Source organism: Fukomys damarensis, unplaced genomic scaffold (genome assembly GCF_012274545.1).
Source record: "Fukomys damarensis isolate Sample0158 unplaced genomic scaffold, DMR_v1.0_HiC HiC_scaffold_3, whole genome shotgun sequence".
NCBI classification, from domain to species: Eukaryota; Metazoa; Chordata; class Mammalia; order Rodentia; family Bathyergidae; genus Fukomys; species Fukomys damarensis.
The window spans coordinates 8,881,244-8,887,513 of record NW_022900915.1 but is presented as its reverse complement, the minus strand read 5'-3'; positions in this window follow the sequence as shown (position 1 = coordinate 8,887,513).

The window sequence follows — 6,270 nt, the reverse complement described above, 5'->3', positions numbered from 1 at the left end:
GGTCGCGCCGACGCCCACCTAGCTTGGGTTTACGGTGGGAAACCGAGGCCCGAGGGGGGGGGCAAGCTGGGCCCAACAAAATAATGATGCTTCGTGTCCTTTTAGCTCTCCGGTTACTGTGTAGGTTGTGAGGTGGCTTTTGGTGAGAATCCAGACGTTGAAACAATGGAAAAATACAATGATAAGAATGCTTGCCAAGAACTAGAGTGTCAAGGCCAAGGGAAAGAGAACAGAAATCTGCAACCCCTCGGGTGAGGTGACTTGGCCAGCGGCCCTCTGAAGAGTAGAGCCCAAAGTGGGACGGGGTCCAGAAAGTGCGGGAGGGGAGTGGAGACGTCAGACTCGCAGGCCCTGGCCCGGCCTCTGCAGCAGGTGTCCGCTCCCCACAGAGGGAGCACAGAGCGGCGCCCAATGCCGGGGTCTGCCCGGGGAGGGCTGGCTGCTGCGCGAGCGGTAACCTCCTCAAGGCCCCACTTTTATTTAAAAACGGGAGGTGAGATGGTCCGCTTTGTCCTCCTGGCTCTTGTTAGATTTTATGAATGAATTCAAGTCCCGGTCGGTGCCGGGCGTGCAGTAAAGCAGGTGCTCACAGTAAAGCAGGTGCTCGGCACAAGAGTTGGGACGCGATACCAACGGTCACAGCCCTGCCGGTTAGGAAAGGAAAGAAATTGGGCTGTATACAAAATAAAATGAAACGAAAATCTAAAAATCGTAGACGTGAACATATAAAGCCAACCCTACAACACTACTGTGCGGCATTTTCCCAGTGAGGGGCCCTACATAAGGCTGCGGGGAAGCCCTGGACTGGACTCAGTCTGACCCAAGGTGCTGAACGGAGAAAATGCAAAATACTCTAAGAACTGTTACTGTTTTACTTGCTCTTTGTGTGTGAGAGAGAGCGAGGGAGGGAGGGAGAGGAGAGAGGGGAGGGTGTCTCACTGTGTTGCCCAGGCTGGTGTCCGGCTCCTAGGCTCCTGTGATCCTGCCACCTCTGCCTCTCGGTGGCTGGGCCTGGGTTCACTCACGTCCGACATCAAACTCGCACAATTTGGTTTGTTTTTCAAGGCGCGAAAGAGGGCAAACCGGGACCTGAGCAACACCCAGTCTTACCCAGTTATGGAGGTTTGCTGAGTTTCTGCCCCAGTGGCGGAGCTGCCAGCAGCTGGCTCACATCCTGCTTGGATCAGCTGCTGACCTTGGTAAACACTGTTTGGCCTGAATGTGCTGTAGATCAGATCAGTGGCTTTGTATTTAACTGAGGAGGAGGGGTGGGCCTTTGAGGGCTGTCACAGAAGCAGAATGGCATTTGTCGAGCTTATTGTCCAAAGAGTGTTGCTTGTTTCTTGTCAGGCTTAGAAAATGTAAATCTGAGGACTAAACTGTGAGGATAGGCCCTGGGTAGACCCATTTATCCCTGAAAAGAGCTGCTCTTCAAAGGCACTGCGTTGTCTCCTTTCTCCACCTTTTTAGGCCTTTCAAAAAGAGCTGGGGAAATAGGCTAAAGGGCAATGAGCTGCTGTTTAATTTGGGTTAAGACGTGTACCACCTGTTGGGTTGGTTACATTCCTCTCCGTGAGTTCAGAAAGGGAAGATTTTGCTTGTGGGGAGGCAGAATGTGTGTGTGTATTATTTCTTGCCCTTCCACCTCCCTCCAAAACTGTCGTTTCTCAATCCAGAAGACTCTTTCCTTGTCAACATGATGACTTTGGCATGTGCCTCCCTTTCTGGCTCTGTGGTCTGATTTTATTTCATAGTAATTTCTTAAAACTTAGAGTTTTTGGCTGAGTGTGGTGGCATATACCTGTAAGTCCAGCACCCAGGAGGCTGAGGCAGGAGGATGGTTGTGAATTCGAGGCCAGCCTGGGGTACAGAGTGAGTTTAAGGCTAGTCTGCACCACAAGACTCAAACAAAACAAAGCAAAACAAAAACTGGAATTTTTTCCCCTAATTTTGACTAGGTGCTCCATAGGTCCATATAGAGAGGTCATCTTATTTCAGGCAGAGGCTGTTCCTTCTTTGAAGCCACCTGTGCACCCCTCTGTGTTTCTCTTTCCACATCCACCCCTTCCTTCCTTAGAGGACATGATTAAGAGCAGAATTTCTCAAGAAATTGTTTCTGGCACAGTTGCATCAGAACCACAGGGAGGTGATACAATGCCCTACCCAGACCACTGAGTCAGAATCTTCAAGAAAGGGGGTGATAATTTTCAGCTTAGTAAGTGGTGCCCCTGGTGACTCTCCACACCTCTGATTACATGTGTGTTGTGGGTGGGGATGAGTGGGGTGGACTATGAACTCTGCTTTCGACCTTTCTATATTGTCTGGTTGCATAATGAGCAAGAGCCTCCTTCGTTATTGAAACACGTGCTTTAAAATGTTGCCCCACATAGACATATGAGTGGCCAATAAGTGCTGTATGTAAGAAGACACACAAGATCATGATCAGTGAAATACACATCAAATCAACAGTGAAATATTTCTTCATACTTTTAGGGTGGCTTCAATTTTAAAAACTGACAATATCAAGTCTTGTCAGTAAGCATAAAAAATGGAAACTTTATTTATATTGTTGGTAGGAGTATAACATTGTACATATAGCCACTTTTTTTGGCTTTGCTGAGGAGTGAACCCAGAGTCTCACTGTGGCAGCTAAGCAGCCTACCATTGAGCTGTACCCTAGCTCTTTTTATTTTGAGATGGGATCTTTCAAAGTCACCTAAACTGGTCTTAACCCTGTAATCCTCCTGCCTCAACCTCCTGAATAGCTGGAATTTTAGATGTGTGTTTCACCACACCTAGCTTATATACTCACTTTTTAAAAGTTAGTATTCTTAGCCAGGCATGGTGGCATGCGCCCGTAATTCCAGCACTCAGGAGGCTGAGGCAGGAGGATCACTTCGAGTTCGAGACCAGCCTGGGCTACATAGTGAGTTCCATGTCAGTCTCAACTACATAGTGAGACCTGTCTCAAAAACAAACAAAACAAAACAAAACACACAAAAAAGAACACCCTAGTATTCTTTTGCAAAGTTAAATATACACCTGTCATGTGACCCAGACATTCCGCCACTAGGTCCAGCTGTATTGTAATAGTGAAACTGGAAACAGCCAGATGTTTGTGTAATGTGCAGATAAATAAATTATAGTGTATGAGAACAACACTGCTCAGCAATAAAAAAATGAAGTATGGATATGTTCTACCATCATGGATCTCAAAAATTCTTTTGAAAGAAAGAAAGAGTGTATATTGCATCCTTTTGTTTTGCATAAAATTCAGGGGCAGGAGGGATGCGAGTCTGCAGCTGCTCAGATTTTTTGGTTCTTCTGAGAAGCAGTGAGTTGTATGCGATCATATTAGCCTAAGACCACTCACAACGGTATCATTGGCAATTTGACCATTATTCTGTGGGTGTGCATGAATTCAGTTAATTGAGCACCTGTTATGTGCTATATCTAGCTCCTGGTAATGTACTGATGGATAAAAGAGCATGATTCCCGCCTTCTCAGGGTACACATTCTATTGGATGAACCACTGAGTAATAAAACAAAGAGACTAAACAGAAGAATTACTCAGGGAAAAGGATGAAGAAGGAGGCTGGAAGTCAGGGAAGACTTGTCTGGTTTTAAATTTTTATTTTAAATTTTTTATTAGTACACGCTTTCAGCACAGAACGATTCCATTCATTGTGGGGAGTTGGTACGTGCACATAACACATCTTCGTTCTTTTTACACCTGTTTGTCTGAATTTTGAGCAGGGAAGTCAGTGACCAATTCTGTGAGTTTCCTTCTTCCTCTCCTTCTCCACGCCCCCAACCCCGTGCTGATATCAATCGCAGGGCCTTGGATGCTAAGCATGTGCTCTATGTCTGAGCTGTCCCGTCCCCGTGTTCTTAAAGGACCTCTCCACTCTGGTGCTGCACACCCAGTCCAGAGGCGGTTTCTTCTACTGGTGCAGGAGAAAGGCAGCAGAACTTTAGTGGTCTTTGAGATGGGACACCCTGAAAGGATTAACGGAATGAGAGAATGAATAAAACAGAGCAGAGCCTCGAGGTTAGCACTAATCAGCATCACTTCAATTTAGCAGTATTTTGGTTTATTCACGCGCGCCCGCGCACACACACACACCCTTTAATAGTATTGTGGTTTACATCTGAATATCCAAAGTCTCATGGGCTCAGAGACGGGCAGACAGGGCTAGGGGAAAGGGATTGCATCGGGGCTGACTTGCGGTTGGGAGGTGGGCTAGGGCAAGTGGCCTGGAGGAGAACTGTAGGGCTCCCTGCCCAGTGACTCCCCTCTTCCCTTCACTCTCTGCTTCCTGCGCCTCTGTGACCTGAGCAGCTCTCCTCCACCCAGACCCTTCCACCGGACAGTTTCTATGTTTGGGCCTGCTAGACATGAACAAAGCTTCTAAAAAAACATGAGCCAGAATAACCTCCCCCGACTTGGTTGGGGTCAGGGGTTGAGTCCCAGCGACGAGGAAAGGGACTCAGACAAGCAATTTTATTAGTTTTTAGTGTGTGGTGATGTCTTCTTGCTGACCTCTGCCCCCAGCCTCAGCCACTGGGTATCAGGAGAGAATGACAGTGCCTTTCTGGACAACATGATGTACTCTAGAGCACAGCGTTCTTTTGGCGTACGACGTACTTGACTTCTAAGGGAATGAGGGTACGCTGGCATCACCTGCTTGCTGTTTCTCTTAACCTGTGCTGAGCTACATCCCCATCCCTTTTTATCTTTTTTTCTTTTTGGTACTAGGAATCGAACCCAGCCAGACACTGCACCACTGAATGACATTCCTGGCCCTATCTTTTATTTTTGAGATAGGATCTTGCTAAATTGCCCAAGCTTGAACTCGGCTCCCTCCTACTTCAAACTCCTGAGTAGCTGGATGCACAGGAATGTGGCACAGTGCGCGGCTTCTCAGTTGTTTCAGGGTAAGCAGTCGTATTTGTAGACAGGTTCTGCTGCAAAGTGATTATTACCATTATTATCATAATTGCTTGGATGTGGAAGCTTCTAGATCAGCCAGGTGTCCTTGGAAAATTTCATCCACCTGTTCCATGTGGTTAACGCTACTCTTTCTAGTTTAACAAAAATTGTGACAAAAACCAACAACTACTGTTATGGAAAGCTCACCATGTATGAGGTCCTCTGTTACCATTTTACGTGGAGTATCTTATGAAATCTTCTAACAACCTGTAAGAAACACTTATATAAATATGCGATGAAGCCAGCCACTTGATCACAGCTAGAATTTGAAATCAGATTTCTCTGGCATCGAGGCCCAGGCTCTAAACTACACAGTGCCTCTCCAAGCTTTCTTTAGGGCCAAGAAAAAGAAAGCAAAGCCATCAGATAGTGTGCCTACTTCTTACTGTTTCTGAACACGAATTTTAAAACATACTTGGTATTTTACGAAGGGGAGAGGGTTTGGGAGGTGATTCTTACAGCTTTGTCAATCCTGGAGCCTTCTGGGCTTTAGAATTCTGGGCATTCTTTTACAGGACCCTCCCTCTGTCGTTGGCATGTTAAAACCAGGCTCACTCCCAGGGCCCCATTTGGCCACTTTTGTTTCTAAGGTGTCCCCCCTTTATTCTTCTGCGAGTCTTTGCCATCGCAGTGTCCAAACCTTATCTGGGGCAGCCTCCTGTGGATCATCCCTAGAGTCCCAGACCAGACATCTCACTTCCTATACTCCCCACTTTTCCTCTTTAATCTTATATATTTAAATTGGCCTCCCTCTAAAGCCTGGCTGGGGTAGAAAGCTAACAGAGGTTCACCTTCCTTGCCAAGATAATTTACCTTCTGAAAGAATTATTCTTTTTTCCTTTTCAGGATTAGGGATTAAAACCCAGGGTCTTTGCACAGAACTATCTCCCTAGCCCTTCTAAAACTTTGATACAGTGCCTTGCTAAGTCACCAAGTTGCCCAGGCTAAGCTCAAACTTAGCCTCCCGCCTCAGCCTCCCAGGGTGTGAGCTGAAAGAACTTTGAGATGAAGGTTTCATGCTCATCAGACGTCTGCTTGGTTCTAATCTCCATTAAGTTCCTCTGATTGGTCAGGATTAGATTCAGAGGATCATTTCCCCTTGTTACTCCCATCTTTAAAGGGAGGGAATAATCAGGATGTCTATCACATCTTAGCTCCTTTGCTTAGTGGAATGGTTCTTGGAAACAAATAACCAGATATTTTGAGTAACCTCTCCTTATTGCAGAAGCAATTCTTCTTGACCCTTCTCTTCTCAGAATCCTGCAAAATGCTTGGCC